Source organism: Scyliorhinus canicula, chromosome 11 (assembly GCF_902713615.1).
Source record: "Scyliorhinus canicula chromosome 11, sScyCan1.1, whole genome shotgun sequence".
NCBI lineage: Eukaryota > Metazoa > Chordata > Chondrichthyes > Carcharhiniformes > Scyliorhinidae > Scyliorhinus > Scyliorhinus canicula.
The window spans coordinates 16,360,677-16,381,699 of record NC_052156.1 but is presented as its reverse complement, the minus strand read 5'-3'; positions in this window follow the sequence as shown (position 1 = coordinate 16,381,699).

Here is a 21,023-nt window from a genome sequence, read left to right as displayed (position 1 = left end):
AAGCCCACAAGGGCAACAGTATAGCACAGATACAAATATACAAATGCAAGTGCGACAGCACAGATACAAATACACTGGTGGATTATTAGTATAACACATTCACCACACTGACCGATGATAGAGACAGGAAACCGGAGCACCCAGAGGAAACCCACACAGAACGTGCAAACTCTGCACAGAGTGACCCTGCCGGGAATCGAACCTGGGACCCTGGAGCTGTGAAGCAACTGTGCTAACCAGTATGCTACTGTGCTACAAGTTAAAGTATCTTTTACCTTGTCGGCAGTATTAAAACCCGGGAAGCAGAGCGGTAGGGTGATTTATTGACGGTTACAAAAAGACTGCCTATGGCAGCAAATATATATATATATGTAATGTCCCATTGGGACAACCAACATGCTGGTCTCTGTCTGGGCCGGCCTTTATACTGTATTCTCATGAGCCCCAGCTGGGCGGGCCTCCGCCAACTAACGGGGAAGATCGTGCGTTGAATCGCACGAGGCATGGCGAGCCGGGTCGTTCCTGGGAGCAGGGTCTCCCGGCTTTCATCGGCCACGCTGCGCCGTGGCGAGCTGATTTTCGGGCGCAGCATGGTCGTTGGATCAAATATGTGGCAAATATTAACGGTAAGCCAGAGGATTGGGAAAGTTTTAAAAACCAACAATAGAATTTACAGTGCAGAAGGAGGCCATTCGGCCCATTGAGTCTGCACCGGCTCTTGGAAAGAGCACCCTATCCAACCCCACACCTCCACCCTATCCCCATTACCCAGTAACCCCACCCAACACTAAGGGCAATTTTGGACACTAAGGACAATTTAGCATGGCCAATCCACCTAACCTGCACATCTTTGGACTGTGGGAGGAAACCAGAGCACCGGAGGAAACCCACGCACACACTTAATGCATTCCAAAAATACAAAATAATCATAAGGCAAAAGTGGGGGAGGAAACGATAACTATCACTGGGGGAAAATTACTAGGGAAACTACTGGGGTTAAAGGCCGATAAGTCCCCTGGACCTGACGGGTTGCAACCTAGGATATTAGAGGAAGTAGCTACAGAGATAGTGGATGCACTGGTAGTAATCTTCCATATATCCTTAAATTGTCCCAGAGGATTGGAAAGGGAGAGATACAAAAAACAGGTAACTATAGGCTAGTCAACTTAACTTCTGTCATTGGGAAAATGTCAGAGACCATTATAAAGGATAAAATAGCAGGGCATTTAGAAATGTAGAATATAATCAAGCAGAGTCAGCATGGCTTCATGAAGGAGGAAATCATGCCTGACAAATTTATTAGAATTCTTTGAGTTGGTAATGCGCAGGGTAGATAAAGAGGAACCAGTAGATGTAATATACTTGGATTTGCAAAAAGCGTTCGATAAGGTACTACACAAATGGCTACCGAATAAGATAAGAGCTCATGGTGTTGGAGCACATTAGCATGGACAGAGGATTGACTAATAGGAGACAGAGAGTTGCAATAACAGGGACATTTTCAGGCTGGTAACTTGGAACTAATGGAGTGCCATATTGATCAGTGCTGGGGCCACAATTATTTACAATATATATTAATGGCTGGAATGAGGGAAGTTAATGTACTATTACCAACTTTGTGGGTGGCACAAAAATAGGTGAGGATCACATAAAGAGTCCACAGAGGAATAAAGATGGTTCAGAGAAAAACTTTGCAGGTGGAATATCATGCAGGATAAAGTAAAGTTATGCACATTGGTAGGAAGAATAAAGGAGCTGAATATTTTTTAAATGGAGAAAGACTGCAGAAAGCTCCAGCACAGAGGGATTTGGGGGTCATTGTTCATAAATCACAAGAAGCTAGCACGTAGGTTCAGCAGGTAATTGGGAAGGCTAGAGGAATGGTGGCCTTCATTTCAAAGGGAATCAAATATAAAAGGAGGGAGGCTTTGCTAAGGCTATACAAGGTACTAGTTAGACCACACCTGGAATGCCATGAGCGGTTTTGGTCCCGTTATCTAAGGAAAGATATATTGGTATTGGAGGCAGTCCAGAGAAGGTTCATGAGGTTGATCCCGGGTACGGAGGGATTTTCATATGAAGAAAGGTTGAGTGGGTTGGGCCTGTACTCGGAGTTTAGAAGAATAAGAGGTGACCTTATTGAGACATGCAGGATTCTCAGGGAGTTTGATAGGGTCGATGCTGAGGGAATGTTTCCTCTTGTGGGAGAGTCTAGGGATTTTAGATGGATGAGGGGGGATCTTATAGAAACATATCAAATTATGAAGGGAATAGATAGGATAGATGCGGGCAGGTTGTTTCCACTGGCGGGTGAAAGCAGAACTAGGGGGCATAGCCTCAAAATAAGGGGAAGTAGATTTAGGACTGAGTTTAGGAGGAACTTCTTCACCCAAAGGGTTGTGAATCTATGGAATTCCTTGCCCAGTGAAGCAATTGAGGCTCCTTCATTAAATGTTTTTAAGATAGAGATAGATAGTTTTTTGAAGAATAAAGGGATTAAGAGTTATGGTGTTCGGGTCGGAAAGTGGAGCTGAGTCCACAAAAGATCAGCCATGACCTCATTGAATGACAGAGCAGGCTCGAGGGGCCAGATTGCCTACTCCTGCTCCTAGTTCAATTGTTCTTATGTTCTTATTAAGCATGTGGTGATATGCATCACTGTAAATACACAAGGGGTTAATGCAAATACACTACAACTAAGTAAACACTAGAGGGAGCACCAGAGACATCATGATGCAGACATACAGCTAATGAACACATAGAATAGGACACGGCCAATGGGCAGTCAAGACACCCAGAGCTGACACTACCACAAGGGGGGATTACACAACCCATATAAAAGGACAGGGCACACATGCTCTTTCTCTTTCCACAGGCGACACAAAGAGAGAAGGACAGGGGCAGGTCAGAAGCATCACACCCACCACGTGGCTTAGAATAGACTGGTTAGTTAGACTGAGTTACGATAGCAAGATTAGCAAGAGAGTCGAACTCAAGTAGGAGAATTGTTAACTGTTCAATAAATGTGTTAAATCTATTTCCAAGTCTGAACCTTCCTTTGACAGAGTATACATCAAGGAAGCAGCTTATGCAACATGAAGAAGCATAACACAACAAAGCACAAATCAAAAAACTTGCCATCATTCAACTCAAGTTGACCATGTTACTCAGGGGAATAGAACTGTCCAATGGGGGATGGAATTAAACGTCAAAGATGAGCAGTGGACAGAGAATCTAAATACTGCCTCACTTCAGAGTAGAGCTCTATTTTAATCTAGTTAACTCATGCTTCCTATATTCGTCACATGTATTTTAACTACATTATAGGCAGTGTATTAAAAATAATAAAACGGGATATATATTTTTAAATATAAATTTAGAGTACCCAATTCATTTTTTCCAATTAAGGGGCAATTTAGTGTGGCCAATCCACCTACCCTGCACATCTTTGTGTTGTGGGGAGAATGTGCAAACTCCACAGGGACAGTGAACCAGAGCTGGGATCGAACCTGGGAACTTGGCGCCGTGAGGCAGTAACGCTACCCACAGTGCCACCATGCTGCCATGGGAATGTATATAATTTTTTCTATAACCTGAGAAAGTCGGTTACAAATCAAACTTGTAATGGTGACATGGATAGATCTATTCTAAGTAGAATTCTAGGCAATTTCCATGATAAATTCAATGTAAATTTGTCACAATGGATTTGTGCCCTCCCATCACCATAGCACCACCATTGGTCTGGCGGGTGTAATTACAGTAAACTTACAAAAGGAGTTTATATTATAAATGTGCAGTGGTAGCTGCCAACCTTTGCCTATTTGGGGTTTGAGGCACAGTAATACATGCCTAGCCAACCCAGCATATTACCAGGACAATAATCCTTTTTGACCTTTTGATCCTTTTGACCCATTGCATGCGCACAGAGCACATTTTATGTTCTTGTCCATAGCTATCTTGCATCCTGAGGAAAGGTGGTCACGTTGCGCAGTGGAAGCATCCTTATCTCTGGACCAGAACATCTGGGTTCAGGTCTATCGTCAGTATTTGTTGGCCATGGAAGGAGTGTTCATAACGCGATTCAATGGGCTGATAATCAGCTCAGGAATCCTTCCACCACTTCCCCAAAGGGAAATATGTGCGTGAAGATGAGCTTTTAAAAAATTTAATTCTCAGGTGGCTCCATCAAATAAACAAGTCTAGAGGCAGTGGGTTAGCACTGCTGCCTCATGGCGCCGCGGACCTGGGTTTGCGCCCGGCTCCGGGCCACTGTCCATGTGGAGTTTGCACGTTCTCCCCGTGTCTGCATGGGTCTCACCCCACAGCCCAAAGATGTGCAGGGTAGGTGGTTTGGCCACACTAAATTGCCCCTTAATTGGAAAAAAGAATTGGGTATTCATAGATTCTACAGTGCAGAAGGAGGCCATTCGGCCCATTGAGTCTGCACCTGCCCTTGGATAGAGCACCCTACTTAAGCCCACACCTCCACCCTATCCCCATAACCCAGTCTACCCTTTTTTTGGGCACTAAGGGCAATTTAGCACAGCCAATCCGCTATCCTGTACAGCTTTGGTCTATGGGAGGAAACTGGAGCACCCGGAGGAAACCCACGCAGGCAAGCCAGAATCAAACCTGGGACCCTGGAGCTGTGAAGCGACAGGGCTAACCACTGTGATACCATGCCACATAAATTCCAAATTTAAAAAAAGAAACTAGTCGAGAACTTGCTTTGTCTCAAATAGGCACATTGTAAACATCCAACTCTCCATATATATATCATGTGGACTTTGTGGGCCATGGCTAATTATTTATTCACCTACTCTCCTGATCAGTCTCCATATCCTTTAAAATTTCTCTTTGTTGAGAAACTATTTGGTTCCCTTTTTGGAGAATTGACAGTCTCTACCTCAACAATTACCTTCAGCAAAGAGTTCGACGTTCCAACAAACCTCGATGTAAAGACTCCCTTGTTATCTTTAACTGTGCCCTGTCACTGCCAAGTCTCTCACCTCTCTCTCCCTCACTATTTACCTCCATTATGTTCTTGATCAGCTTTTCACTTAACTGTCTCAGCTCTGTTGAAAAGAATCCCTAAGTGCTCAAGTCTCACTGCAGAACAGTAATTCTCGCTAACATCTTCATTTCACCTTTTTCATTACTTTTTTACGTTCTGTGGCGTGCCCAAAGTTAACTGGTGGCAAATCGCATAACGTTAGCATTGCCTCCATACTTATTTCTCTCTTGACCTTTTCCGATGCCATTTTTTTTTCTCAATTCCTCTATTTGCTCTTCCACAGCAGTCTCTGCTGGAACACCATTGGTAGATAATGTATGCTTTCCATTGGCCGAGCCTGTATGGTAGCTCCGCCCTGCAACGCGGGGTGTGAGAGCCTGTGCCGCCCCAGCAGCTTTCTTTCTGTACCTGAGCTGCTGGGGGGGGGGGGGAAACATCTAGCTTATTAAAGCCTTCAGTTGGACTACAACCTCGCTTTAGTAGTCATTGATCGTGCATCAATTTAATGAGCTAGATTTAAAGAATGGAGCTCCGAATAAAGCCGGAGTGTCTGCACCTCAGCCCCCACGCAGTAAACTCGGCGGCGACTTTCAAGCACTGGCTGGCATGCTTCAACGGCTACCTCGGAACGGCAGAAAACACAGCCACGAGAGAACAGAAACTGCAGATCCTGCACTCGAGGGTGAGCCCAGGAGTCTACACCCTCATCGAGGACGCGGACGACTTCGATACCGCGGTGGAGTTGCTGAAAGGACATTACATTCGCCCTGTAAATCAGGTCTATGCCCGGCATCTACTAGCGACGAGGCGACAAATTCCTGGTGAGTCACTGGAAGAATTCTATCGTGCGCTCCTAGTGTTGGGGAGAAATTGCAGCTGCTCGCAAGTTTCAGCAAACGACCACACTGAACTGTTGATTCGGGACGCTTTCGTTGCGGGTATGCTGTCCTCTCAAATCCACCGGGGCCCCGCTGCTATTTTTGCAGGCAAGCCAAACACCCCTGACAGCGCTGCCCAGCCTGTTCGTCCACATGTAAAAGGTGTGGTAAAAAGGGCCACTTTGTGGCGGTATGCCAGGCCCGGGCGGTCGCTGCGGTCTCCAGAAGCGAATGCGGACGGCAACTACAACCCTCTCCACGGGCCCCGTGCGGCCAGCGAGCGATGCCATCTTCCTCCTCCAGGGCCACGTGTGGCCTCTGGGCGCCACCATCTTGTCCCGCTGACGCCGCCTGTGATGGATGGGCGCCGCCATTTTGTGCACCCACAGCCATGTGCGACCAGTGCGCGCCGGCATCTTGGATGGACTCCCAGGACCTCGGTGCAGATGACCACACACCGCCCGACGAGAACACCCAGCTGCTGCCACGTTTAGCCTCGGTGACCCTGGACCAGTCTCGGCCTCGAACACTCTCAACTGCTACAACAACGGTGCTAATCAACGGACACGCGACGTCCTGCTTAATCGACTCTGGGAGCACGGAGAGCTTCATACACCCCGACACGGTAAGGCGCTGTTCTCTCCCCGTCCATCTTGTTAATCAAAAAATCTCCCTGGCCTCCAGTTCCCACTCAGTAGAGATAAAGGGGTTCTGTGTAGCAAACCTCACGGTCCAGGGAAGGGAGTTCAAAAATTACCGGCTCTACGCCCTCCCCCACCTCTGCGCGGCCACACTCCCAGGGTTAGACTTCCAGTGCAACCTCCAAAGTCTAACTTTCAAATTCGGCGGCCCTATACCCCCTCTCACTGTCTGCAGCCTCCCGACCCTCAAGGTCGAGCCGCCTTCCCTGTTTGCGAACCTCACCCCAGATTGCAAACCCGTCGCCACCAGCAGCAGACGGTACAATGTCCAGGACCGGATCTTTATTAGGTCAGAGGTCCAACGGCTACTGAGGGAAGGAGTCATTGAAGCTAGCAACAGTCCCTGGAGAGTTCAAGTAGTGGTGGTAAAGACCGGGGAGAAGCATATAATGGTCATCGACTACAGTCAGACCATCGACAGGTTTACACAGCTGGACGCGTACCCTCTCCCCCGTATATCCGACCTGGTAAACAGGATCGCGCAATACAAGGTCTTCTCCACGGTGGATCTTACGTCCGCCTACCACCAGCTCCCCATCCACACGAGTGATAGCAAGTACACTGCGTTCGAAGCAGATGGGCGGCTCTACCACTTTTTAAGGGTTCCCTTCGGTGTCACTAACGGGGTCTCGGTCTTCCAGCGAGAGATGGACCGAATGGTTAACCGATACGGTTTACGGGCATCATTCCTGTATCTCGATAATGTTACCATCTGCGGCAACGACCAGCAGGACCACGACACCAACCTCCGAAAATTCCTCCAGACCGCAAAAATCCTTAACCTTACATATAACAAGGATAAATGCGTGTTTAGCACTGACTGCCTAGCCATCCTCAGCTACGTAGTGCGAAATGGAGTTATAGGCCCCGACCCTGAACGCATGCGCCCACTTATTGAGTTCTCCCTCCCTCACTGCTCCAAGGCCCTGAAGCGCTGCCTAGGTTTTTTATCTTACTATACCCAGTGGGTCCCCAACTATGCAGACAAGGCCCGTCCTCTGATCCAATCCACAGTTTTTCCCCTGTCGATAGAGGCCCGCCAGGCCTTCAGCCGCATCAAAGCAGACATTGCAAAGGCCACGATGCATGCCATCAATGAGTCCCTCCCCTTCCAGGTCGAGAGCGATGCGTCTGACGTAGCTCTGGCGGCCACCCTCAACCAAGCGGGCAGACCCATGGCCTTCTTCTCACGTACCCTCCATGCTTCCGAAATCCGCCACTCCTCAGTCGAAAAGGAGACCCAGGCCATAGTAGAAGCTGTACGACATTGGAGGCATTACCTGGCCGGGAGGAGATTCACTCTCCTCGCTGACCAACGGTAGGTCGCCTTCCTGTTCGATAATGCACAGCGGGGCAAGATAAAAAACGATAAGATCTTGCTGTGGAGGATCGAACTCTCCACCTATAACTACGAGATCTTGTATCGTCCCGGGAAGCTAAACGAGCCTCCTGATGCCCTGTCCCGCGGCACATGTGCCAACGCACATGTGGACCGCTTCCAAGCCCTCGACGAGGACCTCTGCCACCCGGGGGTCACTCGCTTCTTCCATTTTGTCAAGTCCCGCAACCTGCCCTACTCCATCGAGGAGGTCAGGACAGCCATCAGGAATTGCCAAATCTGCGCGGAGTGCAAGCCGCACTCTACTGGCCAGAGAAAGCGCACCTGATAAAGACTTCCCATCCCTTTGAACGCCTCAGCATGGACTTCAAAGGTCCCCTTCCCTCCACCGACCGCAACACGTACTTCCTGAACGTGATTGACGAGTACTCCTGATTCCCATTCGCCATCCCCTACCCGACATGACCGTAACCACTGTCATCAAAGCCCTCCATAGCATCTTTACACTGTTCGGGTTCCCCGCTTACATACATAGTGATAGGGGGTCCTCCTTTATGAGTGACGAACTGCGTCAATTCCTGCTCAGCAAGGGCATTGCCTCGAGCAGGACGACCAGTTACAACCCCCGGGGTAACGGACAGGTAGAGAGGGAGTCTGGAAGACCTTCCTACTGGCCCTACGGTCCAGAAATCTCCCAGTCTCCCGCTGGCAGGAAGTCCTCCCGGATGCCCTCCACTCCATCCGGTCACTGCTCTGCACCACGACCAACCAAACACCTCACGAACGTCTCCTTGTCTTGCCCAGGAAGTCCTCCTCTGGGACCTCGCTCCCTACCTGGCTGGCTCCCGGACCCATCCTGCTCCGAAAACACGTGCAGGTGCACAAGTCGGGGCCCGTTGGTCGAGAGGGTCCATCTTCTCCACGCTAACCCCCAGTACGCCTACGTGGCGTACCCCGACGGCCGACAAGGCATGGTCTCCCTACGAGACCTGGCACCCGCCGGAACCCCGCGCACACCCCCTTCCCACCCGCTACATTGTAGTGTAGGAAGCAGCTAATTTGCACATACCATCCCCCCACAAACAGCAAAGTACCAATGGCCAGAGAATTGTGTTTTTTGTGGTGTTGGTTAAGGAATGTGTGGTGATTGTAGATCTGAGTAGATGCAATACAACTGAGCAAGCACTAGAGGGAGCATGGGAGAGCTATAAATACACTGGGACAGGAAGTGAGGACACACTTCACGGAAGGCAGAACTCGTAGCAGGACACAGACACACAAGCAGGCAGCATTTGAGGTAGACGTAAGTTCAGCTCTGAAGAGAGAACAAATTCACAATAAAGCATCTTCTCCACCTTTGAGACTACGAGCTTTATTAAGACACGAGGAACAACACATGGTACCAGGATTGGCTTCAGACGCTTACTACAGGACAACTCAGCTGCAGACACTGAAAGAACAAAATGGCAAGAAACACTCCTACTGGACATTGGACTTGGGAAGACATCGCTTATTCGAGGATGTGGCTTGGAACCCCACCTCAGCTGGACACGACCGGCAATGTAAGAAACGTCTGGAAAATGTTTAAACAAATGTTCGATTTATATATCATAGCTAATGATGTAGCAGCAGCCTCAGACGAAATTAAAATAGCAATGCTCATCGCAGGACATGAAGCTAGGAAAGTATATAATGGATTTAAATACTCAAAAGATTAAGACAGCAACAACTTACAAACAATACTAAATAAATTTGAAGAGTACTGTAAGGAATTTGAACAGCACGGTATGCTCAGAGGCCAAACTGCACAGAGACTGAGTGATGCAAAACTCTACAAACAGAAAGGCTTCAGTCAAGAAATCGCGAGTGAAAAGTACAGATCAAAAAGAAGAAATAACTTGAATTTTTCACAAAGCCAAAACGCTGAAATCCAGTCCAGATCGAAAGGAAAAGGTAACTTACAACTTTCAGAAAGAAAAAACGCTGAAATCCGCAATAAAATGGCGTCGGACCACATTTTACAGTCTCTGGCAGACAAAGAACAAAAATCTGCGTCTCGCATGCGCAGGAAACGGAAGCCGCGCATGCGCAAGCCATGCATGCGCAGTCTCAAAATGTTTTGGTCGCGGATCGTTATGCGCATGCGCAAGCCGCGCATGCACAGTGGACACAAAACCGCACAGTGAAGGAAGGCCGATTTGCGCTTGCGCAATTGATTCCTACGCATGACGTCACGAGCGTCATGACGTCTAAGCATCCAGACCACGCCTACTTAAAAGGGAAATGCCCGATAATTGAAACAAGATACTTAAAGCTGTAAAACCAAACTTTCTTGCCTATGAAGACAAAAAAACGCCTGAACTTAAACCAGCAGTTGAAAACAACTCGCACAACACCCTGGAAAAAGCAGTCTGCACCACCCAAAGTGAAGAGAACAAAAAGAAATCCGAAACAAAAAATGATGATTTGGTTTTCGAAGAATACTACTCAGACATGGCTGAGTTATTCAGATATGCTAATCACAGCATCAGCGACACGGTCGCAAACCTCAACACGAATCTACTCGTGGTAGATGAATCCAACACCATGGTGCCATGGCAGATCGTCGATACATTGGATGACAGCAATGCCCAAGATGAAGACGACGCCACACAGAGAGCACAGAAAGACTCCACAGAGAGCGCGATGACAGGCTCCACAGTGAGAGTGATGAAAGACTCCAAAAGGGAAGCAAGCAAACACTCCCTGGCGAACACCATGCATGAACAAGACCATAAAGGTCAACCCGCCGTATCTGAGCAACCGCAAGCAGACTATGAAAGTCTACCAAGCTCACATAAACAAGAAGAAGACAATGTACATCTACCCACTGCATGCGAAAACAGTGACAAGGTGATCACACGCGACATACAGGAGGTACAGGATCACAGCGAGACTGACAGTTCTCAGCTTGTCTGCACAGAAGCACAGAGTAGGGCCACCCAAGAGTCCAGAGAGACTACGCCATTAGAAACCATCCAGATTTTGACTCCGGAAGAGGAGCACCAAGAGTCCAGAGAGACCGCGTCAAATGAAATCGTGAAGAATTTGACTCCAGAAGATGAGCACCAAGAAAGCAAAGACTCAAATTATCCACACGGGACACTCATTGAGCATAACAAGAAAAACAAAAGCCAAAAGAAGCACAGCAGAAACGAGAACAACAACAGCAAGAACAAAAGCAACATGAAGCGCGACAAGTACAACAATAATTGCAAGAAGCACAGCAGAAACGAGAACAACAACAGCAAGAACAAAAGCAACATGAAGCGCGATAAGAACAACAAAAATCGCAAGAAGCACGGCAGAAACAAGAACAACAGCACCAACAAAAACTACAAGCACAACGACAAAAACTACAAGAAGAACAACAGAACCAACAAGAAGCATAACAAAGATAGCGACAACAACAAAGACAGAAACGACAAAAACAGCAACAAGAACGGCAACAAAAACAACAAAGACAGAAACGACAGAAACAACAGCAATGAAACAACGACTTGTTCAAAATGGTACAACTCTGCAGATGAAGGACAATGCCACAGCACACTGCAAAGCAATGATAAGACTACAAACATGCCATGGGATAACAACGAATCGCACAAACTCACATCTGCTCCAGACAAGCAAGCACACCAGCTTTCAAGGCAGATGAAATACTAAATCGATACCAAGCACAGAAAAAAGTACATGTCAGTCAACATCAGTGGTTCAACCATGCAAACACCATGGGATGACATATTGGTTACTTAAAATAACAAGAACACCGACAACATTCACAACGGAGTTGCAATATCAATATCACCACGTCAACGACAACAAAAGAAAAAACTCAGTGAACAAATTCATCAAGTTTGGACTCATAAATGTTTTTATTAAGATTGGACTCATAAATATAAATTGGCTTTGTAAAATATGCAATAGCACCATCTCTTGTATAGATACACATACCGTAAGTAATCTAACTGTTTTGTACAATTTTCTTTAACGATGTACAGAAAATATGTAAAGAAAAAGGGGGGATGTGGTGATTGTAGATCTGAGTAGATGCAATACAACTGAGCAAGCACAAGAGGGAGCACGGGAGTGCTGTAAATACACTGGGACAGGAAGTGATGACACACTTCACGGAAGGCAGAACTTGTAGCAGGACACAGACACACAAGCAGGCAGCATTTGAGGTAGCCGTAAATTAAGCTCTGAAGAGAGAACAAATTCACAATAAAGCATCTTCTCCACCTTTGAGACTACGAGCTTTATTAAGACACGCGGAACAACACAGAATGTATATGGGCCAAGGTACTGGAGGGAACTCCCCGTCTCTTCCTTGAAGTAAGGCCATTACATCCATCTGAGAGGGCGGACTGGATCTCCGTTCAATGTCTGATCTGAGAAGTAGAACCTTTGCAGGGTTGGGAGGAAAGAGCAGGGGAGCAGGGCTAATTAGATAGCTCTTTAAGGGAGCTGACAGAGGCACGATGGGCGGTATGGTCTCTTCCTGCGCTACACCCTTCCATGATTCTTCAATGATTCTAAGAGCAGGGACGTCCTCCCTGGCATCTCGGCCAATATTTATTCCTCCATCAACATCACAAAAAAACTGATTATTTGGTCATCATTACGTGGCCTTTTGCGGATCTTGAGAGTGTGCAAGCAATGCTCAGATATTACTGAATGAATGGTTCCCTTCTATACCATGTGGGAAATGGCTGGTTTAGCTCACTTGGCTAAATCGCTGGCTTTTAAAGCAGACCAAGGCAGGCCAGCAGCACGGTTCGATTCCCGTACCAGCCTCCCCAGACAGGCGCCGGAATGTGGCGACTAGGGGCTTTTCACAGTAACTTCATTGAAGCCTACTCGTGACAATAAGCGATTTTCATTTCATTTCAAATGATATACAGGCCAATACGTTGCAGAGTTCTACACTGTTAGAAGGGAAAGGCGTTTGGAATGACATCATCTTTTGTTATGCTACTCCAGTGAACAAGAGATAAATAAGACAATTTGTTCAAGGTTGTTTATTTTTAATGTTACAAATTTAGCGTTGCCAATCCACCTACCCTGCACATCTTTGGGTTGTGGGGATGAGACCCACACAGACACGGGGGGGGAATGTGCAAACTCCACCTGGGCAGTGACCCGGGACCAGGATCGAACTCGGGTCCTCAGTGCCGTTAAGCAGCAGTGCTAACCACTGCGCCACCATGCCTTCCCGTGTTCAAGATTAGTGACTGCACTTGGAACTGTAAGAGGAATAAAGGTTTACTACCACGTCCTTGATTTCTAACCATGGATTCTCCCCAAGGCAAGGCAAAGAGGTTGAGACACAGACTGTGCTCTCCTTCAACATAACCATCTTCCCAAAGTTTGAAGTAAACTGTATCCTCCTTTTCCTGATTGCGTATCTCTGAAGTTAGTTCATTTGCCTCCTGTTTTCAAAAATATATTTTTAGCAATTCATGTTGTGCTTATCGAGGTCAGTCGGTGACGGAAAAGTATTTTTGGCAGATGCATGGTTGTTGCAGTGCACTCCCGCATCAGGAATAACAGAGGATAAATGCACAAACAAAACTTTCTGTACACGTCCGCCTCGATGGGGGAGGGATTTGAGGGGTACTGGTGGGGTAAGCCTCTCTCCATACTATTCGTTGAAAAATCATTACATACAGGAGGTTTAGGGGGGAATTTAAGGAAAAATGTTTTACCCAGAGGGTGCTGACATTCAGGAATGCACTGCCTGGGAGGGTGGCAGAGTAGGGTTACCTCACATCCTTTAAAAAGTAGCTGGATGAACACTTGGCAGGTCATAACATTCAAGGCTATGGCCCAAGTGCAGGTAAGTGGGATTAGGTAGGCAGGTCAGGTGTTTTTCATGCGTCAGTACAGACTCGATGGGCCGAAGGGCCTTCTCTGCACTGTGTGATCCTGTGATTCTGATTCTGTATGGATAGAATTATAGAATCAAGGGCAGCACGGTGGCCTAGTGGTTAGCACAACCGCCTCACGGCGCTGAGGTCCCAGGTTCGATCCCGGCTCTGGGTCACTGTCCGTGTGGACTTTGCACATTCTCCCCGTGTCTGCGTGGGTTTCGCCCCCACAACCCAAAAATGTGCAGAGTAGGTGGATTGGCCACGCTAAATTGCCCCTTAATTGGAAAAAATAATTGGGTAATCTAAATTTAAAAAAAAAAAGAATTATAGAATCATAGGCACAGAAAGAGGCCACTTGGTCCATCATGTCTGCGCCGGCCAAAAATCGAGCTGTGGAAGATCCGACTGTTCATGTGCTATTCACGGACAAACAGTGGCAGCCATGTGTACCATCTACAAGATGAACTGCAGTAACTCACCAAGGTTCCTAAGGCTGCACCTTCCAAACCCACGACTACTACCATCTAGAAGGACAAGAACCCCACCACCTGGAGGGTGCCCTCCAAGTCACTCACCATCCTGACTTGGAAATATATCGTCGTTCCTTCACCGTCGCTGGAGCAAGATCCTGGAACTCCCTCCCTGACAGCACTGTGGGTGTACCTACACCTCAGGGACTGCAGCGGTTCAAGAAGGCAACTCACCACAACCTCCTGAAGGGCGACTAGGGATGGGCAATAAATGCTGACCCAGCCAGCGACTCCCACATCCCATAAATGATTTTTTTTTTTTAAGTACCAGAAATAAAGGCAGGACAAGGAAAGAGGCTCTGCATAGTCAATATGAAGAGCTAGGTGCCAAATTAAGAAGCAGAACGTCAAATTTGATCATCTCCGGATTATTACCTGCGCCACGTGCAAATTGGCACAAGCAAAATAAGATTAAAGAGATATACGTGTGGGTCAAAGACTGGTGTGGGAGAAGTGAGTTCTGGTTCGTGGGTCACTGGCATTGGTGGGGGATGTACAGTTGGGATGGTCTACACCTGAACCATGCCAGGATAAGTGACCTCGACAGCCCACAAAAGTAGGCAAGTAGAGAGGGTTTTAAACTAAACAAAGGGGAGTGAAGGATCAAGTTTGGATGGATGAAGCAAATAAAGGGGTAGATTCAAGTCAGGGGAATATAATAGTAACATGAAAAGTGAGGGTCATAGAATAACAGGAAGGGACAGAGAAATAAAACCCAAGAATGCACCAACAGTCAGGGTTAGATTTTACAAAGGTAACAACCCCACAAAACGTAGAGCTTTTTATCTGAATGTGCGTAGCATTCATATAAAAGTCAATTAATTGATTGCGCACACCATGGTAAATAAATATGATCTGATAGTCATTACAGAGGTATGGCTGCAGGATGTCAATGAGTGGGTCATGAATATTAAAGGATGGGCAGCACGGTGGCGCAGTGGTTAGCACTGCGGCCTCACGGCGCTGAGGTCCCTGGTTCGATTCTGGGTCACTGTCCGTGTGGAGTTTGCACGTTCTCCCCGTGTTTGAGTGGGTTTCGCCCCCACAAGCTAGGTGCACGCTAGGTGGATTAGCCATGCTAAATTGCCCGTTAATTGGAAAAAATGAATTGGGTACTCTAAATTTATTTTTAAAAAGAAAAGAAAATATATCGCCGTTACTTCACTGTCGCTGGGTCAGAATTCCGGAACTCCCTCCCTAACAGCACTGTGGGTGTACCTACACCACATGTACTGGAGCGGACCAAGAAGGCAACTCACCGACACTTTTTAAAAGGCAGTTAGTTAAAGACAATAAATGCTGGCCAAGCCAGTGAAGCCCACATTTAATTGAATACTAATCTTTATTGTCACAAGTAGGCTGACATTAACACTGCAATGAAGTTAATGTGATAAACCCCGCCACACTCCGGCACCTGTTCAGGTGCACTAATGGAGAAGTCAGAATGTCCAAATTAGCTAACAGAACGTCTGCTGGGACTTGTGGGAGGAAACCGGAGCAACAGGAGGAAACCCACGCAGACACGGGGAGAACGTGCAGACACCACACAGACAGTGACCCAAGCCGGGAATTGAACCTGGGACCCTGGCGCTGTGAAGCAACCGTGCTAACCACTGTGCTACCGTGCCGGCCCACATGTGAATGAATTAAAAGAAAACCTCAGGGCTTCCCAAAGCACTGGGAACACGGGAAATATAATGAAGGAAAAATGTGTAAACGGGGAAGAGACTCGAGCAGTGTGCTGAGAGGAAGGTCTGTTTGAATAACCTGTGTCTGCTTTTCACAGCTCACAATGCCATTTTCCTCTGCTCTATCATTCAATGGTGGTGTACACACATTGTTCTTGTCTGTCACAGGCAGGTTGCGAAGAGGAGAGCACTTTGATTACACCTTCCTTTAATAGCAGATGGCACTGCAGCTGCAGTCAGATCCTTGTGAAAATAACTGGAGGCTCTTACCAAACTGAAGCCCTCAAACCCTTGAATACAACCCAACACTGAATTTAAATTTAATACTTACTGCGCACAGGACGGTTTCTTGGGAAGGGAGCAGCTGACATCCATTGACATGCCAAGTGGAGCTACAATCTGCTGCCTCAGAGTGCAATGGCCCTTCTGACCTGCTGTTGTAGCTACAATATTTATGCGGCTGATTCAGATAGGTTTCTGGTTACTGGTAAGCCCCAGGATATTGATGATGGGGAATCAATAATGGTACGGCCATTTAATGTTAAGGGAGGCTTTTAGACTCTTTGTTTTTTGGAGATGGTAATTGCCTAGTCCTTATTTGACATAGATACTAACCTGGGAACTGGAGAACCTAGATTGGGGGAGGATGTTTGGGGGTAAATCAACATCTGACATGTGGGAGGCTTTCAAATGTCAGTTGAAAGGAATTCAGGACCGGCATGTTCCTGTGCGGAAGAAGGATAAATACGGCAAATTTCGGGAACCTTGGATAACGAGAGATATTGTAGGCCTCGTCAAAAAGAAAAAGGAGGCATTTGTCAGGGCTAGAAGGCTGGGAGCAGACGAAGCCTGTGTGGAATATAAGGAAAGTAGGAAGGAACTTAAGCAAGGAGTCAGGAGGGCTAGAAGAGGTCACGAAAAGTCATTCACAAATAGGGTTAAGGAAAATCCCAAGGCTTTTTACACATATATAAAAAGCAAGAGGGTAGCCAGGGAAAGGGTTGGCCCAATGAAGGATAGGCAAGGAAATCTATGTGTGGAGCCAGAGGAAATGGGCGAGGTACTAAATGAATACTTTGCATCAGTATTCACCAAAGAGAAGGAATTGGTGGATGTTGAGTCTGGAGGAGGGTGGATAGATAGCCTGGGTCACATTGAGATCCAAAAAGACGAGCTGTGAAGGGGAGGTCGTGTCTCCCTAAGTTGATTGATTGTTTTTTGAAGAGGTCACAAAGATGATTGATGCAGGTAGGGCAGTGGATGTTGTCTATATGGATTTCAGTATGGCCTTTGACAAGGTCCCTCATGGTAGACTGATACAAAAGGTGAAGTCACACGGGATCAGAGGTGAGCTGGCAAGGTGGATACAAAACTGGCTAGGTCATAGAAGGCAGAAAGTAGCAATGGAAGGGTGCTTTTCTAATTGGAGGGCTGTGACTAGTGGTGTTCCACTGGGATCAGTGCTGGGACCTTTGCTATTCATAGTATATATAAATGATTTGGAGGAAAATGTAACTGGTCTGATTAGTAAGTTTGCAGACGACACAAAGGTAAGTGGAATTGCAGATAGCGATGAGGACTGTCAGAGGATACAGCAGGATTTAGATTGTTTGGAGACTTGGGCGGAGAGATGGCAGATGGAGTTTAATCCGGACAAATGTGAGGTAATGCATTTTGGAAGGTCTAATGCAGGTAGAGAATATACAGTGAATGGTAGAACCCTCAAGAGTATTGAAAGCCACAGAGATCTAGGTGTACAGGTCCACAGGTCACTGAAAGGGGCAACACAGATGGAGAAGGTAGTCAAGAATGTATACGGCATGCTTGCCTTCATTGGCCGGGGCATTGAGTATAAGAACTGGCAAGTCATGTTGCAGCTGTATACAACCTTAGTTAGGCCACACTTGGAGTATAGTGTTCAATTCTGGTTGCCACACTACCAGAAGGATGTGGAGGCTTTAGAGAGGGTGCAGAAGAGATTTACCAGGATGTTGCCTGGTATGGAGGGCATTAGCTATGAGGAGTAGTTGAATAAACTTGGTTTGTTCTTACTGGAACGACGGAGGTTGAGGGGCGACCTGATAGAAGTCTACAAAATTATGAGGGGCATAGACAGAGTGGATAGTCAGAGGCTTTTCCCCAGGATAGAGGGGTCCATTACTAGGGGGCATAGGTTTAAGGTGCGAGGGGCAAGGTTTAGTGGAGGTGTACGAGGCAAGTTTTTTTACACAGAGGGTAGTGGGTGCCTGGAACTCGCTGCCAGAAGAGGTGGTAGAAGCAGGGATGATAGTGACATTTAAGGGGCATCTTGACAAATACATGAATAGGATGGGAATAGAGGGATACGGACCCAGGAAGTGTAGAAGAATTTAGTTTAGACGGGCAGCATGGTCGGCACGGGCTTGGAGGGCCGAAGGGCCTGTTCCTGTGCTGTACTTTTCTTTGTTCTTTGTTCTGCAGTTACTTAGCGCAAGGCCACTCCTACCTCTAAAATGACAGAATTTGTTAAGACAACGTGCCATGTACCATAATAGGGAGATATTTGAAATTTGTGTTCAGACATGGGGTCCAAAAATGAAGCAGACAATTTAAAGGTTTAAACGGATTGAAGGAAAATGGTGTTAGCCCAAACTCAAATAGATATGGCCATACCTGGCTGAGTCACATGCTCCCATTCAGGCTTAAACATTTTAAGGAATTCAGAAAGTGATTCACCAAAGACCCATTGTCTTTCGGGACACTCCTGCATGACCAACCATTATCCCATTAAGAGTGGAATGTGACCAATCAGGTCATGGAAACTGCCAGAGAGAAAGCTTTGAAACAGGATTCTGAAAGACATATCCAAACAGAAGAAACATTATTTCCTAAATGAAAATGCTGCCTTTGTCTGGATGTTGTCATGTGAGTGTCCCTTTAAGAAAGGTTTAGTCTTACCACATGACTTGTAGCACGGCTTCGGTGATGCCATTTGTGGGTGGAGCTGGGCTGTGGCTGTCAAGTGAGAGGGGTTTTTAGTGTTGGGGTTTCGGTTTGTTGCTTTGGACTGCAGAAGAGAAGCAGTGTTTCCCTGTTTTCATTTTAAAGCTGTTCCAGGGAACTGAAAGCACATTGGGTGTGGCAAACTGCCGTGGTAACTTTAAAGTTAGAGTTGCTTTCCAGAAGGAGTTTTGAATGTGCTGGTTGGAACTGGTACAGAATCTTAGGGAAAGGACCAATCCCATTCAAGTGAGATTACAGTGTGCTGGGCCACGCCCTTGAAAGGGGTTTTGGTTTATTGGATTTTGTAATTGAATTGGAACATCTACTGAGGGGGATTCATTAAGAGTTTTATACATAGATTATTGTAGCTGTTGTGTTTTCTTCATGTTTCTAATTAATACCAAATTCTTGTTTTATGTTAAGAATGTTAACTACATTCTTATTATAAACTTTGTTTTGATAAAAGTGCCTCAGAAGTCAGATGAATCACACCTGAGGTGAAGGCTCTTGTGCTCATCCCAGCCAAATTCAACATAAAAGTTATAGGTCAAGTGAGCTTCATAAAACACTTTGGAGTTTCTAAGTCCTGGCCCATAACAATGTATAAGTGGAACAAGAGCTTTATTTTATTGTCAAGTGTTGTTTAATGGGACCTTGCATGTCATGGTTAAGAAACTGCATATAATGTTAGTGTTAGACCTGTGAAGTTTGAAAGTTTAAATATTGTTTTCTTTTCTCTTGTTTAATAAAGTTTTGTTTATAAAATACGCCCAATTTCTTATATTATCTCTTCCAGAACGAATGTATCTTTTCTGCAGTCTTAAAACTTTAAAAAAGTTATGCATCTGGTTCAGTAATCTTAACCTTTGTTGATGGCTGACCAGGCATCCGTAATACATGTTGTTGACACAGCCAACTAATTCCAGAAGGCCGTGTCTGTAATTATCAAAACTTCCTTCAGAAAACACTGCAACATGAGCATGTCAAAATCTATCGTTCTTTTCCATTGCTGTATTAGTGAGTGAGTAGAATAAATGAGCACTTAACATTTTTAAATTCAATGATGGGATGTGTGCATCACCGGTAAGCCCAAGATTTATTGCTCTTGAGAAGGTGGTGATTCACCTTTTTGTACCACTTTGTGGTGTAGGTGCACCCAAAGTGCTGTTGGAGGGGGTTCCAGGATTTTGACCCAGCGACAGTGAAGGAATGACGATATAGTTCCACATCAGAATGGTGTGTGGCTTGAAAGAGGTGGTGGTGTTCCCAAGCATCTACTGCCCTTGTTCATTTAGATGGTAGAGGTTGCAGGTTTGGAATCTGCTGTTGAACAAGACTGGCGAGTTGTTGTAGATGCTACATGCCGCTGCCACCCTGCACTGGTAGTGGAGGTGTTTAAGGTGGGTGCCAATCAAGAGAGCTGCTTTGTCCTGGATGATGTTTGGCTTGTTGAGCTGTGTGAACCTTATGGATGAACCAGGTGAGTTACTCACTGCAGAATTCCCAGCCTCTAAGCTGCTCTTGTACCCATAAATTCCTGGTCAATGGTAATCCCCAGACAAGGGAAATGCTGTTTAATGGGTGTTTAGACTCTCTTGTTGGGAGGTGGCCTTTGCCTGGTACTCATGTGTCATGAACGCTACTTGCCACTTATCTCAAGCCTGAATGTTGTCCAGGCTTTCCTGCATACTGGCAAAAAACTTAAATTATCTGGCTATGAATTGAACTGAATATTGTGCACCATCAAATATCCTGTCCTCTGACCTTATAATAATGGGGCAATCATTGATGAAACAGCTGAAAGACAGCTTAGAAGCACCACCCGTAGAAATGTCTGGATCGATGCCCTGAGGCTAAGTTGATTGACCTCCAGGAACCACAACCAACTTTGTGCAAGAAGCAGAAAATCTGTGGAAAAGGGAGCTAACGTTTTGTGTTTGGTGACTCTTTGTCAAACTTTGGGCAAGGTTTGACTCCTTAAA